Genomic DNA, 15,877 nt, shown 5'->3' on the forward strand with positions numbered 1-15,877 from the left:
CGGATGAGAAGCGTTTGTGCTGTCAGCTTTGGTTCCCAGCGTGGCCTCTCCCCGGCTCGCCCCTCCTCGCCCCTTTTGTGCGCCGACCCTGCGCCCCGTCGACTCGCCGCTCTCCGGCCTTTCACATGCCACTGTGTCCAATCCTGTCGCTCCCCCTCCTCGCTCCGGCCTGACCCTCGGCGTGGAGACCGATCGCTCTTATTAGAGATGATGGGGAGAAAAAACGACGACGCTGGCGACAGGTGAACTCGGAATCAACAAGTGTGCGTGACTCTCCTTCACCTCCTCGTCTGGTAAAACCATCTCAAGAGCAGGACTTCGACGAGCGAAGCCAGCTCAGTTGGAAACGGAGGAAATCGTGCGAGAGGGAAAAACTCTGGCGGATCCATGAGAGTCAGCTGTCAGATGGAGGCGAGCACCTGCTGGTGATCCTCGGGGATGGTTTTCGGTTCAGACGGTCAGCAGATGAGGCGCTCACGCTCAACCTGCTGGACCGTCTCTGCCAAGACCCGACTCACAACGGACCAACAAACACAAACAAACGCCGACGTGCACCACTGAGCTGATGCGTCGTGAGCGGAGCTGCTGGTGCGACGCTTGTTTGAACTCGAACAAACAGTCTGTGGATATAAAACTGAGATATGAATCTGAAGTACTGTTTAATCTAAAATGTTCTGTGGCTCATTAAAGTGGTCCTATTAAAGGCCAAAACATTTCTTTAAATCTAAATTCACTTTTATTAAAAAGTAGCCTAAACCAAAGTGGAGTTCCCTGGACCAAATAAAAAAATATTCGGGCAAGAATCGGGAAATTCTTAACTTAAGATACAGTGGCAACGATACGATATATTGCGATACTGTACGAACAACAATATATTTGTAATTTATTCTCCCGTAACCCCTTCACAAAGTCGTCCCTGCTTTCATGTGTTCTGGAACCAAAATATGTACAATAATGTGCCGTTGGAGTAGACTGCATCCTCTCGTCCTCAGTCCTGGCAGGCCTTCACCGTCCGTTCAGCTGTTCAGGACATGAAGTGTAATTGCAACACAAAAATTAACAAACTTCGTAAAAATGTGAACGTTAAAATATTTTTTTTGCAGTTCATTAAAATATAAACCATAAAAATAACATAATATACATAATATGTTTTAAAAGCGACAAAAAATCTATACAGTGCTGTTAAATATAAAGATATTATTGGGGAATAAATAAAACGATATATAATTGACCGATGTTTCTTTTAACAACCCTACTACAAGTGTTGTGAATGATCTCTTTGGGTGACCTAGTTTATATTAGCGCTATTGCTAATTCATTTTAAATTATTTTAAATGTAATATTATTTAAAGTGTCATGTCGTAACAAATGTATCTAGTGACTTCCTCAGATTAGCTACTTTTTTTTTATAATCCCTGGAAATATATATATATATTTTTTAATATTTAATTAGTAAATTAAATATATATATATATATATATATAGAAACTATAATAAAACTTGATATTAGTTCATAATTGTGTTTTTTTCTGACTTCCTAAAGATAATTGTGGTAAGAACCTACTGAAGGAGAGAGTTTTTGTTCTCGAGTGACTGGTGTCTTCGTCGGTTCCGCCCAGAAAGAATCAGAATAATCGGGCGAACATGTTCGTCTTTGTTTTTAATGGCCGTGGGTGTGAGGAGCGGTGACTCCCCCTCCGTCTCTCCTCCCCTCTGCGCGGACATTCCTCCGTGTGACGCTTCACTCTGAGCTCGGTACCGACCCAAAGATGCGTGTGTAGTCGAGGCGCGCAGACCTTCATAAATACAATACCTGCGGCGACACAAAAACATTAGTTTCGTGGCTCGAACTTGGAAGTTTCTTCTCCTCCCCCTCGGACTACACTGAGAACTTCCAGAGCTCCGTGAAGACAGCGGCTCTCGTCGCACCTTCGCCCCCGAAAGCCTGCGCGACCCTGCGGGACTGAAAAACTTCCACACCTCGGCTGTTTACTTTCTGTCTGCCGGCTGTAATGGAGGGGCCCGTACGGATTTGTGAGCCGAGGAAGACTTATGTGTTTTCCTGCTGAAACCTCCCGACGACTCGGAGCTTCTGTCCCTCCTGGAAGAGAGGTAAGGACGACCGGGACCGGAGGGAGGGAGGGAGAGAGCGGGGAGCTCCGGCTCTGCTGGCCGCCGGGAGGAGCTTCTGTCCCGGGGAGAAGTCCGCGTGTGAGCCGGGCCCGCCGGAGCCCTTGATAGTGACGCAAATCAATGGAAAAATAGAATTATACTTTAATAAAAAGTACTCAGTGTGAGTTAGCGTATATGAAATGCGATTTTACTTAAATTTGCGTTTATGCAAATAAAACATTGAATATTGTAACGGATTTATTTTTAAACGTGTTTGTTATTAACTTTTGTACTTTAGACTTCAGCAGTAAAGTTCTGGTTTAAAGTTACAAAACAGTCGTGAAACCATCATCGAAGATCTGAAAGAACACAATTAAACTGTTTTATTAGTTTTTAACAAACTTGTTTGAGTTTTTTATTATTTTATTTAATATAACTAAGTGAGGTTATCAATAAAGTTCCACGATTTCTACTTTTAAATGTAATCTATTATTTTCTGGTTTATCAGTGGAAAAACGTTTGATGTTAAAATAAGTAACTTTCAGCTTCTTGCTGTTTCTTCTTTCTAATCTTGAAGATCATTGATCACCAAATATTGATCTAATGTATCTTGAAGTGTTTGTATGTCTATGTAATGTAGTTTCTCCAGGAAGCTACTCACGTTGCACTGTTGATAAAAAAACTAAAAAGTGAAGTGATTCTACTATCATATATCACCAATTTTATTAAATATTATAACCTGTAAGTAAAATATCCCTATCTGAATACTTGAAAAAACATACAAGTCAGAGAAGTTTCACTTTTTAATCATTTCAAATATAAACTTACAATGTTGATCCTTTGAGTTCTCTATTAAAAATAATATATAATATCAGTTGAACACAGAATCAGGGGTTTTGGTCAAAAATGATAATACAATTACCTTCATCTTATATTTGTACGCATTCTTAAAGTTGTTTTTAACATTTTATCTAAGAAAAAAAATCAGAGTTCATACAGTATTTATGAGTTTCTTGGCAATATTTCTACTGATATTTGTCTTTTATAACTTCCTTTAACTTTATTTAAAATAAAATAAAAACAACCCTGCATCACTTCTGTATTTAAAAATCAAACACTTTGAATTACAATGTAAGTGGTTTAATGTCACTTGGAGATGTTTTATTTAGTCACCAAACAGAATATTTTTCCCAGCTGTTGATTTTGTAGTTGTTGACAAGTTGGGGTTTTATTGCCACATCTGTATATTGTCAAGAAACTTTACCTGTTTCCACTTTATGATAAAACCAACACAGACTCGCAACCATAATAAACAATACAACATTTACTTTTCGCTCGCATCTCTTGTCATTGTTTATGACCAAGTCTCCTGATAAATAAACTTGACTAACGCTCGAGCTTTTCAAGGAGCACAAGTGGAAGATAAATCTGTCTGTTTCTTTATTTGACTTTATTTAGAGGATCTGAACAACTGACTGGAGAAGAGCTCTATCCAAGTGTTGTGTCTCTAGTTGTGCGTTTTCCTTTCCTACTCTCACTTGTGACACTCTTGAGAAAGATGTTTGTTGAAAGATTTTTCGGTGTCAAAATCAAAAAAAAAACTTCTCTCAGAAGCTGTTAAAACTTCTCTGCCGCCACGTTGTTTTCCCAGAATGAAGGAGTGAAAAATATTTGTTTGGCAAACACTTCAGAGCTCGGCGACTCCAACAGATGGACTTTATTTCTCCTCCAACAAACAGCTAACGTGCTGCAGCCGTGCTGGAGCGTGCTGGACTCTCGCGATGATGCCGAGGCTTAGACTAATATTTGAAGTGTTGCTGTGTAGACTTATTGTTTTAGAGCGATCCCCCGAGGGCGTCGTAAATGTTGGTTTGGTTAGAAACCGCGTCAGAGTGCCGCTCTGATTTGGCAAGTGTGCACGAAGGAAACTCCACCTGCCCGTTGCAATGAGGGTTTTCGTTGTTTATGAGCCCGAGTGATGTTTTTCTAAGTGATTTTCAGCCGTAAAACAATTAAAGCGGCAACAAGGAATCAACATTAAGGCAATCATCGGAGCCAGAGTCACTATTTATACTTTTACTCCAGCTACCATGATCTCATTTATTTTCAGAAATGATCCACCAGATGTTGAAAATAAAATGCACATCATCTTTTTTTGATTAGAATATTTGATCCGTCCGTAAAAGCCTTAGCAGTTAACAACTTCATCCACATTTTTTATTAATAGTCATTAAAACTAATTTGTAGTAGGAATTACTGTTCATCGACTGGAAAAAGAGAAATAATAATGCTTAATAATGATGATTGACTATAGAAAACATTGTATTCTAAAAGAAAATGGTTTAATAATAATAATAATAAATTGGATATTCCTCGATTCATTAATTAATTAAAAACCTTGGATTTTTTACATAAAAATGAATCTCAAAAATGGGGAAATAATAATAAAAAAAGACACAAATACCTCTTGATTGCTAAACACAACATATAGAAACTTGTTTATTAAAAAAAAAAGGTTTTTTTTTTTTAATACGACCTGCCAGTAGAAAAAATAATTAACTAGAATGAAAAGAAAAAGAAAATGTTGATTTAAAAATAATCTGTGCTTCAAAAATGTTGTTCAAGTATAATCTTGATTTATCGTTTATTTCTTTTATCACCGTGAAGAATTTCATGGTCTAAATAGATGATAAAGGATGCGTTTAACTAATGTTTGACCAAAGTATTTGTTGAAGTTAAACAATGTGCCAGCTCTGCAGTGAAGTGTAGAATAGTGTCTCCCCCTCCTCACCCCTTCTCACCCCCAGCACACCCCCTCATCGTCCGCCCTCACCGGGACTTGTGTTACATGCGGGCGACTCCTGCTGCAGCCCGACACTTGAAAGTCTGGCTCGCCCTCAGACACGGGACTTCCAGTCGGAGCGACACACTCGGCTGCTCGTGGATAAAAAAAAACTCCAGAGTTCAAACGCTCGCGGCTCATTGTTGTCGTCTGGGGGTGTGTGTGGGGGTCGGGGGGGGGCGACAAGGGGACACTTCCGACGGCCCTCGTCCTTTTCACGACACCACAATATCGGACCAGCATTTGACAAGCGCACGGGTGGATCTTTGTTTCGGGTTCAGATCAAAAAATGTTGCAATCTGCACACAGTGGATTTTAATTCTCAGGTTGTGTCGTCGGCATTGTTATGACTCGAGAACGAGATCCAAGATGTTAGCTCAGTCATCCATAAGAGACTCGGTTCAGAGCCACGGGGGGGGGGTTATGATGATGAAGCTTCATGAAGCAGTGTTATGTTGTTTAGAGGTCAGTAGGTGGCGCCATCAGTTTAAAAAATGATGTTTTATTAGAACAGTTGTAAAAAAAAAAAAAGGAAAATCGTGCAGAGACCGCCATCTAGGGGACTCTGAAAATAATGACACTGCTTCATGAAACTATCAGAAGGAAAAGTTTCTCTGCTCTGGCCTCTGCCCTTGTATTGACCTTGGATAAGCTGACAGATGATTGGTTGTCTGATGGTTAAAAAGACCATCCATATGAATAGGTTGACGGTACCGGAAAAGTAAAAAAAAAAAAAGGTAAAAAAAATTGAAAATAAATCAGTTTGACTATATAAAAACATTTGAAAATATTGAATGTTTCAAATGGCGCTAACAAGCTATCAGTATTAGCTTTGCGAATTAGTGAAAAAAAAGGTTTAAAATTTTCCTAAATCTATATCGTATTGTATGTTAGTTTAAATAAATCAAGAAGCATTTCCTACCAATTTTAAACGATAATATTAAGGTTCAAACTGTACAACAACACAAAAAAGTGTGTTTTTGTCATCAACCTTGAGCAACGCTAATGAAGTCATGGTCGAGTACTTTCAGAACACATGTGGGGTTTTTCCTCTTATATTTGTAGATTTTTTTTTTTAGGGGGGTTAGGTGGGGGGGGTGGCAGGAATAAACCATTAGTGGTCCGACTCTTATCGGGCGGCAGGGGAACAAAGTGGAGCGCCGCCATTAGCGGAGCTGAAATAATGTTTGAGCCATTAGCTCGCCGGCTAATGATAAACACATGCTGCAGCTGCTCAGCTATGTTAAGTGGCCAATTTGGATGCGAGCGCAACGATTCCAGCCGCCGCTCGTTAACGGCTCTGATGTCCGAGCGCGATCGCGGTCTCCACGGCGACAAGATGCTCGTCGTTGCCGGGGCGACCGTGATTGTCGCGATTGTGAGGAAGGCGTTCGCGGGTGCTGAATTGATTCTGCTAAAAATATACTTTTTGCAATAACAAATTGGTGTGCTTTAAAATAAAATAACACCTGACTAGTAAATTACACTGACAGAACAAACTCTGGATTGGAATCACATTGAACCACAACCATGTCGGAATTCTACTTCCTTTATTTTCACCAGGTCCCTCTCGTGATCGGAAGATGCTTTTCTAGTGTTTTGAAGTCGTGGGTTGCGGCCAACAGTGACCCCTATGCTCGAGGTGCGACATTCCTCTCTCTAGCGTTAGCATTTTAGCATGTACAAACATGTAGAAGGCTTGATGTAGGTACAGGGTCGGGGCAGTCGACAATATCTGGTCTGCGGGAGACGATACAAAATCTATTTATTTGAGGCTGTACGAAAAAGATTACCTTTTTTTTCTTCTAAATTGACTTTTTAGGTCCTTTTTTCTTTAAAAAAATCTTAATTGAAAAACTGAATAGCGTCAAAGCAACATTATTAAATTGTCTAAAGTCAACACCAAATAATAGCTGGTTCTTGAAGTGTTTTGCTCTCTCTATATATATATATATATATATATGTCCAAAATAAATAGAATAAAATAGTTTTCATTCACAGAATTGTTTCTACCAATGTCACTTTATTTCTGATCGTTTACTCCAGCCACGAAGACAAGATGACATATTAAGGGAAGTGGTGAGAAAGCAATGGCCTTATAAAATGCACTAAATAAAATATACTTATAAATAGGTATACATTTATTTAGCAATTAAGGAAGTAGCACATTTATAATGTACTATTAAGTTTGTCAACGTTCATATTATTTCTCATTTCCATTCTTTGAAAACGATGCAACTATAAGACAAAGTCAAATAGACCTGACATCTGTATTATATTGGAATTTTGACTGACATTCACATGTAAACTCTAATGGTATTGTAAAATCATCACTTAACAGACCAATAATAGTTTGAATACTATTTATTAAAATAGCTGGTTAAAGTCACCAGATGTAAATCAAAGGTAAGATTGACTTTAAAATCTGAAAAAGATTTTTATTCATTTATTTCAAGTAGTAGATCTTGATATGTAAGTTTTATTGTATAACATTTAGGAGTTAGATGTCTGGTGGAATCATTGCTTGTGTCTCCCACACATGCGTAGACCAGATCCTGTCGTGACCGTCCATGTTTGAACTATTATCGAGGATTCGTCTGAAACTCAAAATGGATGATGATTTATTCGGCAAGTCTAAGTTGAGTCTAAGTCCTCGCGGTCTCACTGAACACGTGAGTTCACCCTTGTCTTTAAAGCCACTTTTTACTTGTTTAAGTTTTCTTTCTCTGCCTAAACTCTTACTTTACTACACCCATTCAGGCAGTGATAGACAGGTGGTCATAATGTTATGGTTGCATCGAGTGCGAACAATATTTGTGTAGTTTCTCCCCACGATCCATAACTACAGGACTCTGTGCTTCTCAAACAGGGTTGGGCAGTTGGATTCCCTCAGGGGCCGCATTACCTACTAAATTAGGGGCCATTAAGAAAAAAAGATGGGATGGATGAATAGAGCTTCATTATAATGGTAAAACTTCAAAGAATACAAAAAAAATATTTGTATAACAATCTTAAACTTTAATTCTATTTCATATTATATAACATTTTCCATTCATTTTATTCAAAGATCCTTAAAGTGCAACTAATGTGAAAAATGTCTGTTTCTCTCTACCAACTGAAATCTCGGCGAATGAGAGGTTACGAGAGCAGAGTCCATTATGATGTAATGATGACTTCACTCCTCTCCCAGCCAGCGGTAATCACACCCCGCTTTGTTTATACAATGAGTTCCTTGGAGGTGGAGACTGCCAGGATTGATGACGCGTGGTGACAAACCTCATTTTTTGGACCAATCACAGTAGAGTGGGCGTGGTTACGGTAAACATAAGTACATTTTCTAAAATATATAATAAATATTTCAATGAAAAGAGAGTTTTGTACAAACAATAGAGTCCAAGATGAATTTAAGACACACTTAAATCAACACTTAGTTGAACTTAAAAAAGAAGAAAACCTTGTTTATATTTTACAACAACAAAAAAACAAAAAATGCAAAATATTAAACGTATTCACAAAGTAAAACTAAACTAGTTTTTATATTATCTTGCGATAATTAATTTGAAATACCTTTAATTAAGGAATACGATATAAAAACAAAAGCATTGCCTCAATGAAGGACGGATAAAATAAATAAATATATTTAGTGACATAAATAAATAATTGCCATCAGAAACATTAATAATTGATCATTTAAAAATCCTATTGTTTTACTTCATGGGGGCCACAGAGTTTCTCTTCCTCGGCTCCGCCCCCTTGAGTTCTGGGGGTGTTGGGGGGCGGCGAGCCAGAAGGAGGTGACGACTGATGGCGTCCAGCAGCTCCAGAGCGACGTGATCACAGCCACAGTAGCCGAAGGTGTCAGCCGTGTTTACGCTGCAGTCGAAACACTCGTCATCCTAACGTCCCTCCGGCCCCCCCAGAGACCCCGGACCAGGATCCTCAGGGTGTCAGAGGTGAGGCCGCCTGTCGCCCGGGTGTGTTCGCTCTCCTCGTGTTTCTGGAGGATCCACAACCTGGAAGGACCTGAAACCGGATAATGACTTTCTAGAGATTTGCGAGATGAAATGAGAAACATCGGGGCCGTAATTGTTAAAACAAACAAACTTTTTTTTTCCCTCCTCCTGCCGGAGCAGCAGAAACAGATGTTTTCCAGCCAGACTCTGAAACCGAAGCCACTCGGGCCGAGTTCCTCCCCGAAGACGCTCGCTCGGCAGGAGCCACGAGCCGAGGAGCCGCTGACCAGCGATCAGTTTGAAGTGTAGCCGCGGCTAGCTGTTAGCTTCTACTACTTCCTGTCCTCTTGACGACTGTACTGTTAGCCACAACTTTCTCTTTTTTAGTCTTTTATCACTTCTTTTTTTCAAGTAGGATTATCTTCATATAAAAAACTACTTGAATTTGGGATTGCCTCCCCCTCGACGACCACCATAAGGGAATAAGGTAGAAAATGGATGGATAAACAACTGTTTGTTCTCATTAGCTCGTAGCTAAGCGTTAGCATTACCAATAACTTTGAAGAGCTTAAATCTTTTGTGTGGTATTTTATTATATTCATTATTATCATTACTATTTGATTTAATTGCTTGGTTTATGGATAGATTTTTCTCTTAATATCATCTATTGTTTCGTCCTTTTTCTTTTGAGGTTGACATCATTAATTAAAAAAATATTTATTAATAAAATATTATTTATTTATTTAGTTTTGAGCTTTTTTGTTATTATTTATTTAAATTTTGTTTTTTTGTTTTTTTTTAAATAAAAGATTTTTGTTCTAGATTTTGAATATTATTTTCTTTTTTATTATCTGGCGACCGAAGAGGTCTTGAATCCACGGATGATTTTTGATTTATTAGAAATGTGTAAAACATGAATGGTCAGTTCCTCCACAAACATTGATGACGCAGCAGGGACTACAGTTTTAAAGCCGGGTCTTAAATGTGACACTGAATTAAAGAAATCGTGCCGAATTACGACTGGAACTTGAAACAGGGGCCACATTAATAAAAAAACGTGTGTTCTGTTTCCTCACGAGAGCCAGTTTGGCTGCAGCACCAGAACATGAGCTAAAGAAACTCCACTTCCTCTCACACAAGACATCTCTGTCTCCAAACATCACTGTTGTCGTCCCCGGCTCTCTCGTTGCAACACAAGGGAGCGGATTGTTGTCGTGCATCTTCCCATTTGCCGGATTCTTTTTCCCCCCTTCCTGAAAGCGACCCTTGCTGAGCACGCCTGCCTTCCTCTCCCTCCCGCGGCCTTTTCTGCAGCCACAGCATTCTATTTCCAACGCCGAGCCAACAAGTGACACAGAGGTTTACTGTGCAGGAGAGAATATGGAAAGCTTGCGCGGCTAAAAACCAGCGGCTGACAAACAGGCCGCCTGTTTGAAGAGCTGTTTGGCTCCCAGATGTTCGGCCGCCTCCTTGGTCTGTGGTTGCGGGCGCCATTTTGGGTCCTTTTGCGACATCGACGGAGCCGCCTCTAGTTTATTGAAGACGTTCAAAGTAAAGGGGAGAAGTTAAGTACGTATGCCGCGTTGAGTTCTTCGCCAACAAAGGAGCTGAGCCAGAGGGCCGAGCTCACGGCTCCCTGAATTATTCCTGTTCCCCGCCCTCAACTTTGACCTCTGTGGGACGAGGAAGAGGTCACGAAGCTGGGAAGATGCTTATTTCGAGAAGGGTCAGTTGACTTGAAGGAAACTTGGACATTTTTAAAATACATGAGAAAAAACACAATAAATGTACAACCCCAAAGTGTGCGTCATCAACAAACAGGTTAAAGTGTCAGATTCAAAATACAAAGTAGAGTTTCCTTAAAATTCAATAATAGGTTGATTCAAAAACAACTCAGAAGAAACTAATTCTCAACATGGCGAAATATAAAAAAAATATACTTAACGCCTACAGAAACAAAAGCAGTTATAAACTTCATCATTTTTACCAGTAAAATAAAAACCAACAGAGAAATGGAAACGAATAGTATAATTTAAAGTTAAAACTTAATATAAACAGGTAAAATAAAGTTGTTGGTAAACACTTCAATATCTGCACTTATTATATATATAATATAATAAACTGTTGCTAAAAACCTTCAAAATCAGAAATAAAAAGGCTTATTAGAGTCTAAAAGCAGGAAAAATCAAGAAAAAAGTGGAATTGCAACATTACAGGAAAATGTGACTTAAATGTTTCCCTCCAAAAAAAAGGCCAAATATAAAACTTGTTAGTTACAATTATCGTTTTTTCTTGATGTAAAACACTTGTTTGGTTAAATATAATTTATCGGTCCGAACATCAATTAAACTGCTGTTTGACAAAACATTGAATATTCGCTCGCCAGTCAAGATACTCTGAGGTTTACGCGTCAAATTGTTGGTCTGTTCTTGTGTGACGTAGTTTCTTGTGTCCAGACCTCCAACATGTTTTCTCACAACTGAAGTGGAAAAACCGTCTGATTTGTGTCTCGGCGGCTTCTGCACCAAGTTTGGTTAGTGTGCGTCCGGATCGTCGCACAACAAGAGTGTGACGGGCGAGCAGCGTAAATATTGAGACGCGCCAAATAACCCGCCAAGCGAACCCCAGCATTCGTCTTCGGGGGTCTCCGGACGTGTTTGTTTGACTTTGCTGCGAGAGTTTGCGAGAAAGACGAATCACATTTTAACCATGTTTTACAAATGTTTGTTTTTCGCCGCTCTGGCTTGGAGAGCCGAGTCGACTTTCTGTCCTGGAAGTTCTCCGCTGATGCATTTGTGGCTGCTTCACATCTGGAGCCTCCATTCTTCATCCTGAGGAATGAGAGCGAGTCCGTGTCGGCTTTATTCTCACGCCTGCTTTCACACGAGTCGGCCTCGTCCTCGCGACCCAAGAGTCTGAACACGTTCCTCCTGCTCTCCTCGTGAACTTCAGCGTCTTTAAGTGGTTCTAGGAGTGAGAACCTCTCACTGCTTCTGGTGGATCTTGTCAGGTTGATCATTCTAACCATAGTTCTCCTGGTCTCAGTACGTAAATAATTCATACTTTGGTTCATTTCTTTGGTTCTCTCCTGCAACTCATCAGATCCACTCGTCAAAACGTTAGCACGAGTTGTTTCGTATTGTCAAACCGTTCTGTATTGAGTCGTCCAGGAAACTTCAACATGACATCGTAAACAAGTACGTCGCTAATGCTAACATGACGAAAACCCACAGAGAAAAATAACATATAATTAATTTCTGTTGTATTTATTATTGCTGTGCAGAAAGCTGTTGTCTTTTGAAAAAATATGTATTTTAAATATTAGATCATGTCATTTAGATGTGGAAACTCGTGTCTAAAACAACTAAATATTTAGTCCAGACACTGTTCTGTGACATTATAACAACACTTTCAAAATGTGCTTCATTTACTTTAAAATAAAATTTTCAAACACAATTAAACTTAAAACATCATAGATATATATTTTCCTGATGTCATTTAGAGGTTGAAACGGATGCATATATATCTGAATAAGTAAAGTTTGAAAAATGTGCTTGTCTCACTCGGAAAACAACATTTCCACACAAAGATTAAACTAAAACATTATGAAAACAGTGTCATATACATGTTCCTTGTGTCATTTAGAGGTGGAAACTCACTTTAGTCTCAGAATAAACCTGTAAACTAGTGAAAATGAAGGAAACCCAAACTCCATTATTCCATTTTTACGGATATTTACCTGGAGGTCGGTGGATATAATCCCACCACTAAACCAGACCACGGTCCTCAAAAGGTTGGGGGACCTTTTGAGAGATCGTACAAACATATCACTCTTGTATTCTCTCATTTTAGTTTTTCGTGCGAGAGGAGTCCTGGTCGTTTGCCAAATATCCATCACGGAGAGACTGAGCAGATACTGTTGTCTACGTCTTTGCAGCTTGTTGCCGTAGAGACGTGCGCGGTGATGGAATCCAGGGGAGTCGAAGGGAGGTGGGATGGATGACAGAGGGAGGTTGGGGTGGAGGGGCAGCTGGATGGGATCACCACATGCCCACACAGAGGCGTTTAGAAACAAAGATTCCGACCTTCCCAGAGGAGCCGGACGTCTGTCGGTCTCGCCCTCCTCGCTCTTGTTTTCCTCCCTCATCCCTGGAGCTTCTGACGAATGTAGCGCCACAGCTTATCGTGGTTACCTGAGGACAGGTGTCAAGGGTTTGCCCATCAGAGAACGTGTTATTCCACCTCAGATCTTCCCTTTTTCACCCTGCAAAGTTCCAATTTGGGACCAAATTATGGAGTCCATTATTACCTATTAACTTGACTTGAACAGAACTGGTTTTTGCACCTTTGCCCTCCTGGCACTGTTCGGCATTCTTCTCCTCCAAAGCTACCTTCTGGTGCAGGGAGGTTCCCCGGCTAGCTGAAAGGCCGGTGAAATCAGCCGGAAGGGTCCACAGAGCCGCCACAAAAGGGGAAGGGGTTGTTACTTACACACCCTTTTTGCTAAAGGTCTGGAGGTGGCCTTGTGTGCCGCCGATACCCAGGATCTGTTTCCAGTGTCCAAGGCCACTATAGAGTTTCGTCCCTTTTCGGTTAATCCGGCTGTTCAGGACCTTGGGAAACGACACCCCCCCGTACCCCCCTCAGCTCCGAGCCTCCCCCCCTCCCACATTCCCAGGAGAAACGAGACATTGCAGAACAAACTCCAATTAAGACGGGTCTTTACCGAATGTACCATTCACTCCTTTTCAACCTCCGCCCCTCCCTTCCTCTCCCCCCGTCCTCGGCCAACCAGCCTCGGGCTAGAATTAGCGCTGTCTCCCGGGTCCCGGCCCTGGCACTTTGGGAGGATCTTTTTGCTGAACATCGGGAAGGGGACGAGGTGTACCAGGAGGGGGGGTGGGATGTGTGTCCTTGGTAAACAGGGCTTTGTGGGATGTGACTGTCTGATCCCCTGTGGGGGCCTCTCCTTTCATTCCCGGGCTCAGATGATCGCCAGGACCAAGGCGAAGCCGGGCCCTGAGACCCACTTGCCCTCTCCGTCACCCTACACCTCCCACGCCCCCCTGGACGCCGAGCTCACGACGGACTCCGATGAAAAAGCGGGTCGTCCTTGAACGTCGTTTTGTCTTCCGAGCGCGCTCGCTTCATTTCGGGATGATTTATGGCGGCGACTCGCTGTGCCCTTCAGCAGGAACGTCCGCCCGGAATATTCAATATCTGCACACGTCACTGTGACCACTTAGATCCCCGCGTCCAGCTTGGTCCTCGCCACACGTCCCCGGACAGACGTTTCTGTCTTTTACTGTAACTTCAGACTGGAAGGAAACAAGTTTTAAAATGGAATTAATTTTGATTAATACAGTACGTATGTTTTAATAAGGGTAGGGAGAAATGTCATCTCAGGGAGTTAGATTAGATGTAATAATATTCAGTTTACACTCATTTTGAAGTTGTTTTCTGTTTGATCAATTAATTAAAAATGTAGCCAGTAAGTAAAATTTAAGTCTTTGAATTAGTTAGTAAGTATGAAAATGTTCAAATAAAAAAAATATGTGTTCATTCTATTTACTTTTATTTAAAAATTGATTTTTCTCTTTATTAAACCTTTTTCTACTATTTATTTTCCAGACTTGATACTTTTCGATTTTTCACTCAAATGTTGGACACATTTTTCTTTGATTCATTGTTTATTCATTTTATTTTTTAGTATTGTTTTCCTTTTAGACACATCACTGATTTTCTTTTTAAAACAAAATGATCTAGTTTAGTCACAGATTTGAGTAGTTCTAGATCTTTCCACACAAGCTTTTTCTCACGATAGCTTAAATAAAAACTGCTGGTTGGCATTCCTGGCTCGAGGATATACTTCCACTGGTTCTCATCCCAAACTGTTCTGGTTGAGGATGAGTTCTCTTATAACGTTGCAAGAACTTTATAATGACCCGTTGTCTCTCGACGAACATTCCGGGGGCCGAGGTTGCTGCAGTTTTTTTAGAGTCTCTTTTGGAATCATTTCGCCTGAAACTGCCGACTTTTAACTTTCACTCGACTTCGTTCTTCTCCGCAGAACCTCGTCTTGTTGTTTAGACCTTCACTCTTCTTCTGCTCTCTGTGGAATGCAGGCTGCAGATCTTCTGTCAGTGAGATGTGGGCGAGTGCCGACAGGTTCTCGGTTCAACCGAGCATCCGCTTCGGTGCAGGTCAGATCAGAACCGAGAGCATCATTGGATCCAAACTCAAAAGAAAGTCAAGCGACTGTAGAAAATAATGTTTGACCATTAAAAAAAGGATGATAAGAAAGTGATCAAAAGCAAAAACAAAGAAATGTGTGTTGAGGTTGTAAAAGTATGTTCCCACGCCAGAGTCCCTTACCTGGAGATCTGACCCCTGGGTGTCTCGTGAGGTCGCGCTCCAGCTGCAGTCGACCCGTCGTGACCTGTTTCCCTTTGAAGATCCACCGGGTTCTGTTGCCCCCGAGTTTCCCAGAACCACAGAGATGTGGGTCGACCCACATGGGGGTGCTTGCGGTGCAGGTGTGACGCACCACAGGAGAAGTTTTTTCCTACAAGAGGTAGAGGTTTAGCTCTGTGGTCGAGACCTTTTTTACCCATTTAGTCTCTCATGAGGTCTTCTTGGCAAGTGGTTCTGACCCAGGTTTGGATCCAAACGGGAGTTAGGATTTGTCAAAATGTTCTACAAATTTGAGGCTAAAAACAAACTAACCAGACCAAACTTGACTGTACCCCCACTTTTAATATGGATGAATGTAAAATAGGTGTGAAACTCATCATCTCTGAACATTAGCGTTTCTCTTGGAAACAGAATCGGTCGATGGCGACGGATTATTTTTTTCCATTTGTGAGTCTTGTGCTGCTGCTGGACCGGCAGCGAGTGATGTGGCCGCCTTCATGCCGGCGGATGTCAGAGACGACAGATAAGAAGGAAAGCGGAGCTCTTGTGTTTCCTT

General features: G+C 40.9%; 1 protein-coding gene across 1 annotated transcript in view; it reads left to right on the forward strand.

Annotated features, from left to right (window-relative positions):
* The first annotated feature begins 1,764 nt into the window (after positions 1–1,764).
* The window catches only part of cdon (cell adhesion associated, oncogene regulated), a 32,885-nt gene continuing 18,772 nt past the window's right edge, over positions 1,765–15,877 (forward strand). The window contains exon 1 of the mRNA XM_087795941.1: positions 1,765–2,112. The gene's annotated coding sequence lies outside the window, so the exon portion shown is untranslated. The remainder of the gene's footprint in view (positions 2,113–15,877) is intronic.

Source organism: Callionymus lyra, chromosome 7 (assembly GCF_982586985.1).
Source record: "Callionymus lyra chromosome 7, fCalLyr1.hap1.1, whole genome shotgun sequence".
NCBI lineage: Eukaryota > Metazoa > Chordata > Actinopteri > Syngnathiformes > Callionymidae > Callionymus > Callionymus lyra.